Raw genomic sequence first — 20,323 nt, forward strand, 5'->3', positions numbered from 1 at the left:
TCCCGAACTCAATAAGTGTTATAATTAGGCTGGTTGTTTTCCTCTTTATAGAAGAAATCATATTCATTTCTACCACATTGTCGAGCTAGGCTTTCATTAGTAAAACTGTACCTGAAACAGACAGAGAATTCTGGGTCATCTAACAGCATCCACTGACTTTAACTGATAACCCTTGGAACATTTCTTATGTCTGCATTAGAATAAAAATAAAGAAACGGGTAGAAAAGTTGATCTCTTCTTTCTGTACTGCTTAATTCCACTATGCAAATACCAAAAATGACCTTTGCTGTCAGAAGCTAGGGCAAATAATAGTCATGTAGCTTGAGATGGGGTGAAAGTAACAGACTAGAGGAAGACTGGGTATTTAGCTCCTACATCTGGTTACTGCTAACACAACTGTCTGAGGTTGTGACAATTCATTATGCCCTTATGCTAATGAAGTATACACCATCCTTTATGTTCAAATCTATAAATCGACATGAAATCTTAATATATTGAGGGTGAAAGGCAAAAAGTATGGTCCATGCTCACAGAGACCAAACTGGCTCACAACTTCGACATGGCATCTGAAAATGCAATGCACAAACATTAATAACTTTTTCTGGACCTGCTTTCCATTCTCTTTTAGTTTTTTTTAAAGAAAAAATTCTACCATCCTAACAGTGGCATATTTAGGATGGGTGATACCTGGCAGATCACTAATTGATATGTCCTCTTTCATGCCAACAGGAAGGTGCTCAAAACTATGGATGGACCATTTGTCTGCATGTTTCAAGGCCTACTGTGTAAAAGAGCTCTCTGAATTATGTCTACCTGGAATACAATGATCAAAGGTACAAAAAAGTATGTTACTTATAGGGTTATGTACTAAAAATCCATTGTAAGTTGAAAGAATTTTAAATGGAAAAAGCATTGACTACATCTACTACCTAATACCACCGATAGCCCAGCAACATAGCACACTGGACAGTGTTATGCTGTCTCCCCTCATATCCTCATGGTTGACTAGAAGTTGTGTGGCTGGTGCCCCTACCTAGCATCTCCAGAATATCTTAACTCATACCTCAGTAGCCCAGGAAAAGATCCAAATTCAGCCAGACACCAGTGGCTCAGGCCTGGAATCCTAGAAACTCAGGCGGCTGAGCTCTGAGGATTGTGGTTCAAAGCCAGCCTGGATTGGAAAAGTCCAAAAAACTCTTAGGTCCAGTTAAGCAAGTGGTAGAGCACTAACTTTGGACAAAAAAGTTCAGGCTCTGAGTTCAAGCCACAGAATCAAACCAGCACCAACTGAAAAGAAATCCAAATTCAAAATCTGAACTTCAGCTTCTACTGAATATACATAGCTTTCACATCACCATGAAATAAAAAAACCTAAGGGTGAGTCATCTTAATGGATCATCTCTATTACATATGCATACACACACAATTAATGACAGCAACAATTATTTAGTACTTAGATCTATCACAAGCCTTGTTCACAATTTCCTATAATTTTAAGATGATAAAAGCAGGCTTGCTGAAGTCAGTTTCATCCTTTTTTAATCTCAGTAGACACTGTGCTCCTTTATAGCAAGCACCTGGCAAGAACTGTTCTTACCACCCTAACCTCAGGAGGTAGCTACAGCACAACCAAAGGCAAGAGAACCAGGTAAACAAAACCTTTCTGAAAACACAGGTCATTATTATGTTCAGAAAAAAAAGCTTCTGTGCTAGACACTAAGAAGGTCCTTCCAGTGTTGTGCAAAGATAGCGTAGGGTTTCTCACATACAGCAGAATTGATGGATTGAAATGGATTATTCTTAATTATGGAGCTCCACTGAACATTATAGGATGCTTAGCAGCATCTCTAACCTCTACCCACTAGAGGCCAGTAACTTACCAAACCTCAACCAAAATGCAACTAATAACTCCTGAGACATTTGAAGCTCACGAGATGAGAATCAATGTGAAAACACCTCTGGAAGTCTTACACAAGGAGCGTTAGCCTCTTGAGAGGTATTTTTACAGCACCATGAATTCTTAACAGGTACATGTTTTATTTTTGTATTCAACAAGTCCATTTACATACACATGGGAAGCTAGAGAAATAAGGCAGGAAATAACATTGAGGGAGAGAGTATACCACAGAGAAAGTACTAGAAGCCCTCTCCAATTATCTTGCCTTTCAAACACTTCCCTAATGAACAGAGGAAAAAATTTAAAAATTAAAAATTAACATCTAAGCAGGCATTCTATCTGATGAAAGATTTCTGAAAAATATGGAAATGAATAGTTTAAAGAAAAAAGTTCTTATTTTCTATCTTGAGATCTCTCATTTTACACATGACTCTTAACTTTCTGTGTGCTTTCTATAGGCCAAGAAGCAGAATGGAAGAGGCCGACTAGAGTAGCAGCAGCCAGGAAGGCACTCCAACCCCACAGAACACAAAGGAAAAGCATCCTGAAAGAGGAAAAAGCAAGGGAACCAGGTCTGCTGTCTCTTGTCTCTCTAGCCCTCACCAAATCATGGTCTCCCAAGAGCCTTGTTCTTATTTACAAAATGAAGGTAACGTGTTTCACAGTATGACTGAGCTAATCAATACAAGACGCATGGCAGTTTTCACACAAATGTCAACTATTACTGATACTGCAGCATAATGTCTACTGGGCCAGACCTAACTACCAGCCTTACCAAGAGTTTTCGTCACAGTTCTAGGATGGGTTTTTTGTAGTACTCACAACAGATTCTGATGGGTGGAAAAGAGCAGGGGGAAGCAGAGCAGAAGAGAACACAGTGTGAGGGAAAGGGCCTAGGGCCAGTCAACTAGACTGGATCCAACTTGCTGACCTTGGACAACTCCTGACTTCAAGACTTCCACTTGCCTGAACAACAGAACAGCAGCTTTGCTGTACTTGGAGTAGTTGGGTTCTACAAGTCACAGTGACAATGAATAAGTGGGCAATGATATTGCTCTTAATGAATATTCGCAACCTTTGTAACTGATGGAAAATCTCTCTGTGACACATACCCTTGTTTTCCATGTGCTTCTGTTTGAAGACACCTTGCATTGTTGACTCAATAACATGGAACCAATAGCCAACAGCACTAACCCTCACCTGAATGTCACTTGTCTTGTACCCATTTGCCCCTGAGGTCCATCACAGCCTTCTTGGGCTTCAGCACAATGCCTGTAGTCACATTAGCAGCAAAGCCAACAAAGCACAACTGGAAAACACAAAAAACAGGACATGTATGGCACTAGCCATACGCAAGAACACAATATACAACCAAAAAGCTGTGTATGCCCGTGAGCGCCTAGAGATGCACTTGGAGAATTGGCTTTGTAATTACAAATCAGTAAGCAGACAAACTTGGAAAGACAACAATCTGACAATAATGAAGATGCTACTTTAATGATTTAACAAATGAATACAGACCAAAATAAAAACAAAAACATGCCACATAGTATTGGAGAATCAAATGAGTAAAATAAAGGTACAGGACAGGAGGAAGGTTATTATTACACAGATGGCAGCAGAGAATCACAGCAAAGGGAAAGTTGCAAAGGGTAAAGGAACCAGAAATCAACTGCCCTTTCCTAATGCAATCTTTTGCTCAGTGTGTCTGTCCAGGAGTAGCACTCCCATACCAGCCCTCTTGTTTTCCTCTCAAATCCGCTCTCTACCTGCCTGACCTTTTGCAATGTATCCCGGGAAACTGTCTGTCCCAAGCTCCCTGGCTAAATAGTTTCCCCTGGGGTTGGCAGATGAGAAGGTAAGAAAAGGGAAGCAGCCAGAGCCCTCTCCCCTCCCTATCAGCCCAGGGCATCTTCTCCAAGGACAAAACTCTTTCTAGACTATTCCATTGTACCTTTCTGAGAATACCATCAACTTCCTCTGCAGTCCCAGGGGCCAATGTCTTCTTAGGGTTACAAATCTCTAGATTGTCACACTTATACCTTTTGGTACATCATCTCTTCCACCCCTTCACTGAAAGAAATGCTCCTTTTTTCTTGGAGAAGCTCTATGTAAAATGCCTCACCCAGTTTTCTCGACTGGTCCCTGAACGATTCCCTGCTGACCACTAGATCTAGAAGCCTCTGCCCTACAACTTCTAAGAATCCTCCCCTCACCCTACCCCTCCATTCAACTGTCCCTCTCAGAATCTCGCCTCTTCTTCTGATTGCAGGTCTCTGAATTCAAAGGAAATTTTTAAAAAAAGGTTTTGCTTTGTGTTTAATTCACTAGTACAGGAAAGAGGGAAGGAGGGAGAAAAGGCACACTTACCAAGATATTACCACTCTGTCAGCTTTTTATCAAGTTACATTACCTCTGTCACCTTTCAACGTGGGCCCCTTTCCAGATGCCCCTAATGCCATGACTCCCCTCCGTATAAGGGCCATTTGCTTTCAAAGACTAAGCATTACTCTCAATTCACAAATACCTTGATTTGAAAAAACCCAAATGCAGCCTATGGCACATGGCCAATTCACTCTTGCAGTTGGCATCAGCCATTCTAAGCCGCTGATGGCAGGCCTGCGCAATCACCAGCCATTCGTTCTGAGGCAACGTTCATTCTCTTCCAACTTCCACTGTTTGTTTCCTCAGTGCATAAAAATGTCCCATTTAACCATCAGCATGCTTGGTCAGGAGAGATGCATCAACGAGAGAGTTTAGATAAAAAGAATGTAATAGTGAATGCAATTCTGGTAAATGAATCAAGGAAACAGAAAGGGCAGATAAGGGAAATGGCAACTATGCATCAAAACCTAAGCAGTATTCTTCCTGTGCACACAGTCCCACTCCACAGCTCAACCAGGGAGGCCGGGTGATTGTGTTCTAGACCATGGAATGGGAATAGAAAGTGACACTCACACCTCCAGGCCTGGTCATAAGACTGTCCTCCTACCAGCTCCACAATCTGCTCTTCCATCCAACAGGCTGGAAAGACAATTACTACAGGGTAACACGGGAGGCCATGGAGGTCTGGGTGTGAGTGGTGCATATCTGTCATCCTAGCTACTCGGGAAACAGAGCAGGAGGATTGTAGTTTGGGACCAACCTTGGCAAAAAGTTCACAAGACCTTTATATCAGGCCAGAACAGTCCAGGCCAGCCCAGGTAAAAACATGAAGCCCTACTCCCCAAAAATGACTAGGGCAAAAGGAGCTAGAGCATGGCTCAAGTATTAAGGGTGCTGCCTGGCAAATGTGAAGCCCTGGATTCTACCACCAGTATCAAAAACAAAAGAAAAGGAAGGTCAAAGTCAGGGCCTTTTTAACCTGGGTCAATAACAAATTCCTCACAAGGGTCACCTCTCTCACAACCAAACTGTTCACCAGGCTAAATTATAATTCAAGACTAGTACTCCTAGCTACTTGGGAGGCTGAAGGTATGAGGATCATAGTTCAAAGACAGCCTGGGCAGGAAAGTCCATGCAATTCTTAGATCCAATTAAACATTAAAAAAAAAAAAAAACCAGAAGTAGAGCTCTGGCTCAAGTGGTAGAATGCTAGCCTTGAGCTAAATAGCTCAGGGGAAGTACCCAGACCCCAAGTTCAAGCTCCAGGATTGGGAAAAGGAAAGAGAAGAAAAGGAAAGGAGAAAGACTGGGGGAAACAAGGGGAAAAAAAAAAGAAAAAAAGGAAGGGAAGAAGGAGAGAAGAAGGAGAGAGGAAGGAGAGAAAAGAAGGAAAGGACAGACTAGATATAAATAGTTATGGATAAACACATACACAAGTCCATTTGCTATAGAAAGGTACAACTGCAAAAGACATTTTCCAAATGAGCTGAAAAGCATGGGCAGACCTCTGGTCAAGGTGATCGAGGAGGTATACAATGAGCTAATTCCCCACAGGTCCCTTCTTAATTAAACCCACTTGAGCAAGGGGCACAGGAGCAAGCACCTGCTCCCGGTCCCTGCATCCTGCCAGCAGAACAGTGACCTGTTAATCAGTTATCACTTTCATTGCAGAATATGAAAACCAGGATCTAGAAGGGTCTGGGTGGACATCCCAAAGCATAGACACAGAAACAGTTAAGATCCCCCCCCCCTTTCCAAGGTCAGTGTCACTCAAAAGGGGATCCACAACCCAATGCCGGTCACAGTGTTTCTAGTCTATGAAGAGTTAGGTGGTAAAGTGGAAGAAAAGTGTTCTACAAATTTAACAATTCCCTAGGGTGATGTCTTTGGCTCTAAATTTGGAGGCTTATATTGTTAAACTTTGTCGATTTATTTTACCAGCAACTTTTCTCTTTATGTGTTGTTTCTGCTTTTCATTTTACATTTTTTTGACAGGTACTCACTGGATAGCCCAAGCCAACTTACCCTATCTCCTATCTCCACCTTCCGATGCTGAAATTACAGACACACACCGCCATGCTTGGCTCAATTTTTTTAAGAAAAGGTACCTGTTCATGATTTTTTTTTTAAATTGGTCTGATTCTCAGGCTACTCAAGAGACCCAAACTCGCTTTTTTTGTGTGGGGGGGGTCCGGTCGTGGGGCCTGAACTCTGGGCCTGGGTGCTGTCCCTCAGCTCTTCAGCTCAAAGCTAGCGCTCTACCACTTGAGCCACAGCGCTACTTCTGGCTTTTTTTCTTTTTGCTTATGTGGTGGAACCCAGGGCCTCAAACATGCAAGGCAAGCGCTCTACCACTGAGCCACCTTCCCAGCCCCAAGGCCCAAACTCTTAACCAAATCCCTGAGTTATAGCACCCTTTTTCCCTCCTTCTGCACCTCCTCTGTACCTATGTTCCTTTGCCTTTCCTGTCAGCTTGGTCCTTGTGGCACAGCCTTTTCTCTATGCTCACAGTGTGTGACAATTCCTACCAGCCATCTTGACGCTCAGACTGAAACAAAGAGGTAAGTAAACAATTAGTTATCCAACACACATTTGAGCTCAAGTAACACAGGGCTCTACACTCAGAAAGCAACCAGCTAAAAGAGGCATTGACTAGAAATGGTCAGCACCCATCTCAGCTTGCGCAACAAATGCTATCTGTCCCTCACTCAAATCTTGGAAGGCCATGTCTTTGCCTTTGCCTATCAACCCAGAGAGAAACCCCACACGAGCCCCGGGAGAACTCAAAGGTTATTTATAAAGTAAGTTGTCTTCTGCATCAAGCATGAAATATGATGGGAAGAGGAACAACATGTAGAGACAGCATGAGCTCAGCCAAGCAGTAGCCACAGAATTAACCCCTACCAGGAGTCTTCAACTAGCTGGAGAATGAGGGAAGTGAGGAAGACAGGCGCATCTTTAAAACAGAAGGAAAACAGACAGCACTAACAAGGATAGACCAAGCAAAGGAAACTATAGGTGTAGGTCTGGGTCCCAGGCCAACCCTATTATTTACAACTTCCTTATGCCAGAAGCCCAGTCATTTTAACATCAGCCAAAACAAGTACCTCTCAAAAGTTAATGAGACATATATCATCAGCAAGATCAAAAACACAGGGAATGTAGAAGGTAAATATATGACTATCCTAAATGTCTGTGCTCATCAGGATCTTTGAAATGCCTTTTTCCCCCAACCAAGTAAAATGAAAGTACAAATGTCTGATGCTGTTCGGAAGTGCTCCTGACATTGCAGAATGGGAGTGGGGTACGGGAGGGATTATCCTTGATTAGTGAAGAAACCAGCTCTGCAGGTCCAAACTTGGCCTAATAAGAAGGCCATAGCTCCACCTTGCCCTGGGGCCAAGTGGGTGCACTGAGGCCACTGTGCCGTGCAGTTTTATCAATGGGCAATGGTTGCTGAGAGAGAAATCTGAGCATGAGCTCTGAGAGGCTGAGTCAGAGGAGCCACATGTACACAGAGGGCAGGAAGAGGCGACTGACACTTCTGCTCCACTGAGGAAGTGTACCATCAAACTGGCTCAAACGCCAATTTCAGCCCCAACCCCACACAAAGGAAGCACACCACACAACCAGGCACTGGAACTTTGAAAGATATTACCAAGGTCTTGGAAACCATCTGAGCCCAGGCAATGAAGGTGTTTTGTTGATAACACCTGCCATCTACGCCCTTATTTCTTGTCTCAGATGGTTCATCATTAATGCCAACGGGAACATATCGTTAGTGTGTATATGTGCATGTATGTGTGTGTTTTACAGGGGATTGAATCTACAGCTTTGGAAGCACTGACTTTGAGCTACTTGTTATCCCTTTTGAGATAGGCTTTTCCTATGTAGCCCAAGTTGGCCTCAAATTAACTATTCTCCTGCAACAGCATCCCAAGTAGCTGGGGTTACAGATATATACAACTATGCCTGGCTCTTTACTGTTTACCCCATAATCTGGATTTTTCTGAGTTGTGTATTTTTATTTATTTATTTATTTCTGTCGGTCATGGGGCTTGAACTCTGGGCCTGGGCACTGTCCCTCAGCTATTCAGCTCAAGGCTAGCGCTCTACCACTTGAACCACAATGCTACTTTTTTTCCTGCTTTTTTTCTGCTTATGTGGTGCTGAGGAATCAAACCCAGGGCCTCGTGCATGCAAGGCCGGCACTCTACCACTGAGCCACCTTCCCAGCCCCTCTTAGTCGTGTATTTTTAATGACTGCACTACCTAGATAAAAATCAAATGGAGTGAGAGCTTTTCATTGTCCCAAAATTGCTGTGCTCCTTCACTTTACTCATTTGCTGCCCTTTGACAGCCACCGGTGGTACAACGAGGCCATCATCTCTCAGACTTACCCTCCCATGTCACAGACTCTGTGGTTGTCAGTCACTTGGTCTTAGAAGCTAATAGTACTCCATTATTTATACCAATTTCACTTAGTCACACAGAAACCCAAGCACAAAGCCCGCACAACCCAAAATGTGCCCCGCAAAGGACTGTAGGTTAAGCGTTTGATCCCCTGCCTGTGGTACTTCTAGAAGGCTTAGGAACCTCCAAGAGATAGGGCCTAGTCAAAGGTCTTCAGGTCACTGGGGTTGTGCCATCAATGGGGACTGGGGGACCCTACTCCTTCCTCTCTGCATATTCCAGCCTTGAGATGAACAAGTTTCCTCCATGATAGCCACTGTAATGTGCTGCCTTACCACAGGTCCAGACCCAAAAGGAAGGGGGCCAACTGACCACAGACGGAAGCTTTCACAACTGGGCCCCAAATGAACTCTTGTTATAAGCTGACTTCTCAGGTACATGGGGGAAAGAGCCGACCGCCACTGAGAAGAGACCCATGTTTACAATACATCACAGGGAGATGGCAAGCCAATTCACCTCCTTCAGGAAAGGCCCAACTCTTCTCCCAACTCAAGTTGTCCACACGCAGACAGGCCACAAGCTTCGTAGGCTGAAGGCTATTTAAAGGGTGATAAGAAATGTAATGTTATCTGGTGATGTGGCTTTTAAGTTTAGAAATGTCAGTGACAGCAAAGTCTGCTGCTTTGGGAAGTCCTCCAACAACAGGCTGACAACAACCCAACTCAAAGGCTCTGGGGGAGGCTGACAGACAGCTGCTCTTTCAGTAGTTATTCCCCAAGGAGCCAAGGCCCACCCCCACCCCGCAAAGACAAGGTATGGAATGTAAATGGAAGAAAAATGACAACATATTTAATGGCAGAAACACAGCCCAGGAGTCCCACATGACGCCAACACGTCTGCCTGTTTCATGAAGGCTGTGAAGCCCACACTGTGTAGAGCCAAGAACAGGAGGGAGGTACAGATAGTGCCAGGGGAAAAAAAAAAAACAAAACCTGCAGCCCAGTAAACAGAGAAAGACATTCATCTCCAAGTAGAAAGCCCCACAACCAGATAGCAAGGATTATAGACTTAAATCTGGCTTCCCCATTGCCAACCTGCTACCCCTAGTGCCAAACCTAGCAACCCTTGGAGATAAGAGAATGGTGCCATATCAGCCATCACTAATCCAGTTTTAGGAACTTGAAGACACACTGTTCAGTGTCCAGTCTAGCGGAAAGTCACGTTCTCATTAAGCAGACCTTGGGTGTGCATGAGGACAAGGCATTTTTTGCTGGAGTTTGGACTCAAGTCCAATATCCTTAAGTTTTCAAAATCCTTTTGAGGTTCAAAAGGACCTCTCAGCTTCTCTGATTTCTCCCAGACAGACCAATTCTCAAGGTGACAGTTAAAGAAGAAGACACAGATAAAAGTCACATGGTCACGTGATCTTTTTTCTTTAACATGAATGCTTTTATTCACATTCATGTGCTTGTGGGCTGCTGAGGTATTTTTCTCCTGGGAAGTGGTGAGAGATGAAGTGTGTTCAAAGTCCCACATACATTAAAGAAATAAGAACTAGAACTGTTTCATGTTTCCTTGTGTTGGTCCCATCACTGTGACACCCAGATCCTATTAGCCTGTGAAATCCAAATGTTCTGCTCCAAGTTTACTGAGCTAACTGCGTCTCAAGGGCAGCCTACGCAATGGTTTGTAGATGATCCAGACTCTTGAAATAAGGAAGTATTTAGCAAATTGTTTCCTCCATAAAACATGCTTCTAATTGGAGACAGAAATTTTACTCCTTGAGCAATAGTTCCTCAATATAGACCAAAAGTTCAAAAGTTATATGATCTGAAAGTCCCACTCTGCAGCAAGTGGGTCAGGCCGGGCCTGCAGTAAAGACTAAGGAGCAATCACACCCATATTTGTATTTGGTCATGACTGAATGAGGTAATAAACTGTCCTCTAATAAAGTCACTTTGCTAATTCTATGCAGATAAGATATTCTTTCCCAAGTACATAAAAGAGCAATTCCATCTTACAGCCTTAACCAGATGGTGGAAGTTAGGATCCCAGGTGTGGCTAAAAGAGAGTCAACCACACAGCTGTACTTATTGATGGTTTCTCTTCCAAAGATGATATTGTAGGCTCGGGTTAGCCAGGATGAATATTTGCTTATTACCTTATGCATATAGCCTAACTGATCCTTCTCCAATGTCCACTTTAGAATGGGAATTGTTCCTGAAATCACGAGGACATTTTATGTTCCTTCTCGTTAAGGACCTGATCGACTGCAGACAGGTTGACAAGAACTTGTCTGAACTCTTTTTGTCTTCTGTCTCACCATTGTGTTATTCCCCTTCCCTTCCCCAAATCATAAAAATGTATATACAAGATACAGGGTACCAAAAATCAAAAACAGTAACAACAGGAGATAAACCAAAGGGGAAAAAAAACACACAAAAGAAAAATGGTAACTTCACACAGTACATAAAAACAAAAACAAAACCTCTTGTTTCCATATCTTGGAGTTCATTTCGACTAGCATAATTTTATATGGTCATATACACATAGCTATTGAGCTAATGTGTTCCTCTGCTAGGACTAACCTAGACATGCACAAATTATTACAAATGAAGGAAACCATGGAGCCTATATTCCTTTGGACCTGGCTTACTTCACTTAGTATGATTTTTTCCAAGTCTTTCCATTTCCTTACAAATGGGGCAATGTCATTCTTTCTGACAGAAGCATAGAATTCCATTGTGTATACATACCACATTTTCTTGATCCATTCAACTGCTTTGGATTTTTTTAACCCAACTGCCTAAGAGGCAATTTTCCCCAAGTCTCTATCCCCAAGGCCCTATCACTTCCACACCCAGAAGCATTGACTTTGAAATATCACCTTGCTTGTTAGGTTCCAAATCTATCCATTGTAAGTTCAGAGCAGAATGAGGCTATCGTTGAGAAGGATAGAAATCTGTACTGACACTGTTCTTTGTGCCAAGTTACAGGAAGAATTAGACCAATGTTTTCACCAATCCTAATGCTTTCCACAGCAGACGATATTATAACATACACACGGACACAAGCACTTCTATACACATAATTTTAAAAACAGATTAATTCCATTACTAAGAAGGTCAAAAGAGGAGATAAAGCTTATCTGCTTACAAGCCTGTTCATTCAAATATAGCACAGAACTTGAAGTTGCCTCCCCTAAAAGAATAAAACCAAAAGAAACAATAAAAAGGCATTTTAGAAATAAAATTACTATGTGTTTTAATTTGGTGAAAAGTTTCCTTATACAAAGATCCTTTATAATTAGAAAAAAAAGAGGCAAATATGTCCATAACAGGCCATGTGTATATATTTAATACTATTTAATACACTTATATATATATATATATGTATGTATATATAATGTTTCTGATATTTGTGGGATGTATCAGTAGAGAACTAAAAACCTGAAGAGGAACTATCTATCTCTCTATATATAATATATATATAATATACATTATATATTACATTACATACTATAATATATATTATACATAACATTATATATATATATATATATATATATATATATATATATATATAAAGTAGGGGAAAAATACAAAGTACACTGTACCAGTGACTCATGCTTATTATCTTAACTACCAGGAAGGCACAGCTGAGGAAGATTGCATTTAGAGGCCAGCTCTGGCCCAAAAGCCCATGAGACTCCCAAATCAAGCAAAAGCTGGACATAGTGGGACATGCATAATATCCCAACCTACATAGTTGGGATGAGCTGGAGGACTTCAGTTCCTGGCCAACCTGGGCAAAATGTTTCAAGATCCCATCTCAATAGGAAATGTTGGACATGCCTGTCACCACAGCCATGGTAGGTAGTGTAAACAGGAGGATCAAAATCCAGGCCACTCTTGGCAAAAAGCAAGGCCTTATTGAAAAAGTAACCAGAACAAAAAGGACTGGAGACATGTCTCAGTATTATAGCGCCTGTATCACTCCAGTAACACCAACTCTGCCCCCACCAAACAAAACAAAAAGAAACAAGCACACTGTACCTGTCATCTTCAGACTGATTAGTATATTTAAAAATTGACTGGCCTACCTTTTCGTTTACCACATAGCACAAGCTCGCCTTAAACTCATGGGTCTTTTGCCTTGGTGTCCTGAGTGCTAATGTCTGGTCAATTTTTAAGTATGCTATACAATTTTTTTTTTTGGGGGGGAGGGGCGGGTCTGGTCGTGGGGCCTGAACTCAGCGCAACTTCTGGCTTTTTTCTTTTTGCTTATGTGGTGCTAAGGAATCGAACCCAGGGCCTCATGCATGCAAGGTGAGCACTCTACCACTGAGCCACCTTCTCAGCTCATGCTGTACAACTTTTTATGGAACACGTTCAGATATGTTTAATCCAAAGCAAGCCAAGTCCTCTTTTTATATGGTCTGTGGCCTATAAAAGGATTAACAGATACAACATTTGCATCTGTGTAGCAAGATCTAAGCAATACCAGAGGGTTATGCACTGGGACAACTTGGGAGAGTGAGCTGAATCTGCAGTCATTCCAAATCTACTGTCCCCAGGAAACAGTAAACATTTATTGAGCCATACGAACAGCTGGAAGGTTGGAAATAAGCAAGTTAATGGCCATTTGGTCCCATTTTTATACTGGCTTCTGAGATAGTTTTGAGATGATAGAATGGGTTTTGAAAATGTATTAGGATATAGAAAACACTGCTGACTCAATAACTCACCAAGATTTCTAGAAAATCAAGCCTGGCATCAGTGGCTCACACCTATAATTCTAGCTACTCAGGAGGCTCAAGGTTCGAAGCCAACCTACCCAGAAAAATCTATGAGATTCCATGCCCAAAATAGCCAACAAAAAGCCAGGCTGGAGACATGGGTCAAGTGGGAGTAGCAGTTAGAGAGCAAGCGAACAAGCATGAGGCCCAAGTTCAAACTTCCCGAGCTCAAAGTATTTCTAAATAACAATCCTCAGCATCTTATCATTATAAAGAATAACTCACTCATGAAGAGAAGCATAGGCTAAGGAAATCAATACATCAAGGCCAATTGTGTGTGTGTGTGTGTGTGTGTGTGTCAGTTATGGGGCTTGAACTCTGGGCCTGGATGCTGTCCCTGCACTCTTCAGCTAAAGGCAAGCACTCTACCGCTTGAGCCACAGCGCCACTTCTGGTTTTCTAGTGGTTTATTGGAGGTAAGAGTCTCGTGGACTTTCCTGCCCAGGCTGGTTTTGAATCACGATCCTCAGATCTCAGCCTCCTGGGCAGCTAGGATTATAGGCGTGAGCCACTGGCACCTGCTTAAATTTTGTGTTTTTATAAACATCTCATTTGGGACATTATATGACCATGTTTCCTGTGAGTATCATGACCAGTTCCCCACAGGTTGTAGATAACTCATCAATTCTACCAGTTATGAGATTGTCAGATGCAAGAAAATGCTCATAATTATCCTTTCCCTTCCCAATGTTTTAAATTCTGGATTCTTTTCTCCAACAATAGTCACAGGGTTGACAATTCAATCTTGATTTTACTTTAGGAACCAGATCTATTTCCTGAGTCACAGGGAAAATCCTGTCTGTCCTTGTCTTTCGCCCCCCTCCCCACTCAGGGATGGACATTTGCAAAACTCATGGTCACCAAGAAACCTAAGGCCATTTACTTCCATCCTTAGCGAAGCTTTAATGTTCAGTAATCTTCAGTTTTCTTTGAGATTGTACAAAATGTAACTTTTCTGGGCATAAACAGGCTCACTCAATTTCTTCCTAGCCTTATGCTTCACTTCCTACGATCCCCCCTTTCTTAATTATACTTCCAACTGTGAAAACATTTGTAGGTAGAGGTTGTGAGAGTACAATTCAATCCTGGAAAGGAGGAAGGAAGCCACACAGGGTACAGTAACAAAGCAGCCAATTCTTGATCCAATCTGTTTTATATATAAGACATTATAAAATGGTGTGCAAACAAAATAACCTACTTCATGAGCTGTGCACTGTACAAAAGCATTCTCTGAGAAATTTGCCCAGTATCTTGTCCCATGTCTGCTCTCATATCCAGAGCATCCCTACTTTTACACACCAAAAAACAAATCATGACCACATTTATAGACCTGAACTCCTTAATTCTTCGTTCTCAAGCATCAGATGGCCATACACAGACAGACCTGCCATAATTACAATACTGGCTTCCATCTGAAATTAGCCAGAGCAACTAAAAATCACCAAAGTGAAATTTTGTCCAATTACATAGATCTGGTGTGGTTTCTGCACCAGAACTTAGAACATGTTCCTTTCAAGCAGGGTTGGCTTATTCATGCTTCACAACTTTGTAACATCTTTCCACTTCATTTTACCAAGTCTCAGTAGAAAAGCTTTCCTGAAATACAATGGAATATCCCACTTATTTAGACAGCCAGCCTCAAGTACAGAGCTCCAAACTCTCACAAGCCATGAGACAAGCCAAGAGGTTCCCAGAGTGACTCAGCCGCCTTTTATTTTTTCTTGTGTCTGCAACAGACACCCTGGTACCTCATTCAGAGAGTAGAGGCTCCTGAGCCACAGCAAGAAAAGTACAGCCCACAGCTGCAAAGAGGTAGCAAGCTTCGACGAACAGCTGTGGCTGCTGTGGTTTTAATAGGATGAGAGAATCAGATTATAAGCAAGCAGCTCTAGAACCAATATGCATTCTGGAACCACGGCAAGAAGAGGGAGCCAATGAGTCCCCCTTTCATTTTGCTGACAGCTATTTAATCAGTCAGGTATGACAAGGATGGTGACAGTGACTTTGAACCTGGAATACCCTTGAATAAAATGACTGACCTACAGATGATCCCCAGATAAGATGGAGTCAAGAGGAAAAACAAACATACAAATATCTAAATCCATTCAGATGTTTGTAGCCAACAAAATGCATCCATGATATTACTAATATTGGGTTGGGAGACTTATAACCATGTAAACTTACAAACAAAAGATTCCTTTTATAAAATTTTTTTTGCAGCTCTCTACCCCAGTGAAACTCAGCTGTTTCTTCAAAATTTATTTTTCATAGACACTAGGAAATTAATCTTAAACTTTCACTTCTAGAACAAAAACAACTGCTGCTCAAAGTCTAATCACTGAACCAACACCACCACTCTCTTCCGAGAAGTTGAGAATGGAAATCCTCAGACTCCCATCACCCTTACCATCTGAAATTCAGGTGGAGCCCAGCAATCATGGTTTGCAGGCTTGCTGAGGTTGCAGAGCCAAATCAATTGGCTATTGTCATGTGGGTTAGGCCACTAGCTCAGATAAATTTTTTTTGCTTATAAAGTAATCTGGCATTTTTCTGTTCTTTAAAACTTGCTATAGGATGATATCAACAGTTCCTTTCTATTTTTCCTTCCTCATATTGAGGCTAGCAATGATTCATTTAGTACCTTATGGGATCACTTAAATAATAAGGATCATGTCTCACACCCCTAATGGAAGGTGACTACTTGCCTGTTATTTCTGATATAATTACAGGAACACTTCAGTGACAGAAGCTTGCCCTCACTAAAAGCTACATTATTTTATAATGTAGTTATAATTATAACAATCTATTCTTTCCCATAATGTGTTCATCATGATGTAGTCTTTGAAACTGGTCATACCACATGTCATAACAAGGAAACACTGAACTCAAGATCAAATGTAGTTTACTGTACCACATGTCATAACAAGGAAACACTGAACTCAAGATCAAATGTAGTTTACTGTAAATAGAGATCAAAACTGCATGTCTTCAGACAAATGTTTTTCTTTTGGTTTGTTTTTGTTTTTGTATTTGTCAGTTGTGGGGCCTGAACTCTGGGCCTGGGCACCGTCCCTCAGCTCTTCAGCTAAAGGCTAGCACTCTACTACTTGAGCCACAGTGCCACTTCCAGACAAATGTTTTCCAATTGACAAGAAACTAATATGCACCAATTATGTGGCTTTCTCATTTACCAAAGAGAAATGTGTATGAAAGGGAAGAGAAATTGATTTAATGTTTTCTATGGGTCCTAAAGTGACCTCCCAAGAAAGATGTCTCAGACATCTCCACCATCTAACTTGACTAATTATCAAAGCAGGAAGCATCAAGGGGCATTTACTAAATGAATACAACGTTTTCTATACCTTTAATTTGTTGAGGTGTGTTATGTTAATTCGGAAAAAGTCATTTCATATCTGCTGGGAGGTCTCCTGATGAATTGTGAATACTGCCATGTTATTAATTTTCCTTTCTTGTTTGATTAACTTCACACTTATGCTGGACAAGGAAGGTGAGATTAATGCTGTTGGGGAGACAATCTCAGTTCTTGTAAGATACCAAATCAACTTCAGGCATTCAAGTAAACAGAGAGCCCACATAAGAAAGTGATCATGGATCTGGCTTTTGGGGGTACGCTAAGTGCCATGTGAATATTAATGCCAAGAAATGCAGTATTTAAACTGTAAACTATCTAATGCTCTTCCAAGTAGGAGCACAGAAGCTGGAATTTTGAAGACTGTACTACATACCAATAAACTACCTCTGCCTAAAAACATAGACTATCTATTCTCTATTTCCCAAAGATCCTTCTTGTCTTAACTCAACTCTCCTGAGATCATCCCAGGCAGAACCCCTAGCCTAACACATGTGAGGAACTGGTTGCCCTCAGAAGAGAAAAAGAGAAGAACTCAGTCTCATGCAGTGAGAGAGAATTCCACATACTAATCTTACTGGTGCTGATGACGTAACAAGTGGTGCTAAAATGCACCTGTCTTAGGTACCACTATTCACATCATACAGGAGAAACTGAGGCTCACAGAGCTAAGTAGTTCTATTTGGTGACCATATTTAACTGTCATCTTTTGCTTCATTTACAGGTAAATTGCTCAAAAATATTCTCATGATTTGTTAATTACACAGACAGACTTACATTAAAAAAGTAAAAAGCTGCTGGGCACTAATGGGTCACATCTATAATCCTAGCTACTCAGCAGGCTGAGATCTGCAGATTTCAGTTCGAAGCCAGTCTGGACAGGAAAACCCCTGAGACTTTTAATTAACTTGCAAAAGTGCCAGAAGTGGAGCTGCAGCTCAAGTGTTGAACCCAGGTCAGAATGTCATTATGCCACCATCATTGCCAGCTCCTGTAGTTCATCTTGGCAAACTCCTTGCCAATCCCAGACTCATCATGGTACACAGATCAGACTAGAGCTTTCCTACAAGACAATGAATGGGAACATTATAGAGTAAGAACCACAGATTAAAGTGAAGAGTTTTCCATAAAAAATGCAGATCAATTCATCCTTCTGGGCAGTGAGTAGGGAAATAATACAAAATGGTTCTCTCAGAGCCCAAAATCCTGGATACATATGCTTATCTCTCTCCTTGAAAAATCAGCTCAATTGTATCAGTGAGATTTCTGCTTCTCTCCTCAGCATTACCCACCTTCATTTAAGGAAGACAGCCAACTGACTTATTAACCCTGATCAGAAATCCTGCCTTAATTATCTACTAGCTGGTAGCTCACACAGCTTTCTAATCAGCTAGTCTTTCTCCAGCCTTATCCTCTTCCCTCCTAACCTACTACTGAGCATCTTTCCAGGTGAACCTCAGGAGTTGCACCACACCTGGCCTTTCTACTTCAATAGGAGGCTTACTTACCACCAACTTCAAAATCAAATCCTGGCCTCCCAAGTCCTCCAGATCCAAGTACAGCTTCATTTGCATTAATAGCCCTAAGGGAGGACTCTTACCACTTCACAGGTACCTTTTCCTCTGGTCCCAATAATCCCGCCCCAATACAAATACACCCACACCCAACCTCGATCTACTGTTCCCTATCTCATTATCTCTGAGACACTTCCCTTCCTGGGTATCCAAACTGTCAACTTCCCCAAAATAGAGCCTAACATGTTAGTATATCTCTGAAGAGCATTTCAGACACAGAAACTTTTGCATAAGTGTCCTCTACAAACACTTGACAAAGCTATAGAATAGTTTCCATTCCTGTTCCTAAGTTTACAATTCCTCCAGTAGAGATGTGGACCACAAAAGTCATCTAACTTCAATACACATGCACAGTCTCTGCAAGACAGGAATTTCTGTAAACCTTGCTTTCTTCCCCTAGGAAACATAATTAGCACCTACCCCCACAGGGCTGGTGGGACAGAAGGGATAATAGTTAAGAACTTTGAATCCACTTCTTATTTGTTGTCTTCTTAAGGGAATAATGCAGTATAGCAGAAATTGCATGTTTAAGTTCTGTGTTCAAATCTCAACTCTTCAAATCCTAGCTGTGAAACCTTGAAGCAATCCCTCAGCCATTCAGCTGCAGTACAGTCCCGTGTCATTTAATAAGCGGAGTACATTAAGAAATGCATCATCAAGCCATTTCATTCTTATGTGACCAGACCATACTAGCAAACCAAAATACCAACATCACTCGGTGATATAATCTTCTGGGGCTACCTCTGCTACTGTAGACCATGGTCTGGATATCACTATCTTCAACTGTAAAAGGGAAATCAATCTGAAAGGATTACTCAAAGGACACAATGAGGAAATATAGTTCCCTGTACACAGTCTGCAGCTCACTGAGTGGCAATTACACAATAGAATTTTAAGCGAACTGAAGCCCAAACACTCTAGAGAAGACAAAACACATTGCTACATCTCCTTCCAGATATACTCTATTTTAGACCACTGCCTCTCTCTATCACCCACGCTGTCCTCAAGTATTCCTCTCACCTCAGCACACACCACTGTACCCAGCTTCCAGTCACATTTGAAGTTCTTCAGCCAAGCCTGCCAGCATAACATCCTAAAACTATGTGGACAAGAAAATGACACAGAAGCCAGGTGCTGGTGACTCACGTGTATAATCCTAGCTACTCAGGAAGCTGAGATCTGAGGATAAAGGTTCAAAGCCAGCTGGGGCAGGAAAGTCAGAGAGACTCCTATCTCCAAAGAACCACAAAAAGCCAGAAGTGGAGCTGTGGCTCAAGTAGTAGAATTCTAGCCTTGAATAAAAAAGCTCAAGGACAGAGCCTAGACACAGCCAAACAGAAAACCAAAAACTGAATAATAACCGAGCTGTGAGGAAACTTACTAAGAATGTGTGTCCTCACTATGGCTTTAACAATGTTTACATATTCAATCATACATTTTACGCAGCACATCGGCACAATCTTTCTTGATAGACTAGTTTTGTATATTTCCTATACAGATTTTTTTAAGCAACTTTATGACTGAAACCATTTTAACAAAATAAGAGCCCAAAGCAGTGAGAAAAATCCACAGATTAGAAATGGATATGCAAACAAGTAGATGAAATGGCGACAGCCCCACAAAAAGCAGGCAGTGGCAGCCAAGATCTCACTCTTACTAGGAAAAAAAATAAACTCAACTCCTTCAGACCAATTTGCAAGTTTCTGAAAACTGCGGGAAAGTCAGAACTGAACAGCATCCTGAGGCTCTTCCGGGCTCATGTCCCTTCCAAGCTGGAGTGCAGAGGCCCGGAGCAAGGAGAGAGGAGAGCTCCTTGTACTGCTGGCAGGATCTGGAGGGCAGGAGGCCAGCATTCAGAAGCTAAATGATTTACCAGGTAATCAGGT

General features: G+C 41.8%; 1 protein-coding gene across 5 annotated transcripts in view; it reads right to left on the reverse strand.

Annotated features, from left to right (window-relative positions):
• The window catches only part of Mgat5 (alpha-1,6-mannosylglycoprotein 6-beta-N-acetylglucosaminyltransferase), a 359,457-nt gene that overhangs the window by 300,460 nt on the left and 38,674 nt on the right, over positions 1–20,323 (reverse strand). Inside the window, exon 1 of one of the 5 annotated variants that reach the window (XM_070024244.1) lies at positions 3,098–3,189. The exons of the other annotated variants lie outside the window; for them this stretch is intronic. The gene's annotated coding sequence lies outside the window, so the exon portion shown is untranslated. Of the gene's footprint in view, positions 1–3,097; positions 3,190–20,323 lie in introns of those variants that run through there. 5 annotated transcript variants of the gene reach the window in all.

Source organism: Dipodomys merriami, unplaced genomic scaffold, assembly GCF_024711535.1.
Source record: "Dipodomys merriami isolate MVZ:Mamm:240054 unplaced genomic scaffold, mDipMer1.0.p SCAF_1, whole genome shotgun sequence".
NCBI classification, from domain to species: domain Eukaryota; kingdom Metazoa; phylum Chordata; class Mammalia; order Rodentia; family Heteromyidae; genus Dipodomys; species Dipodomys merriami.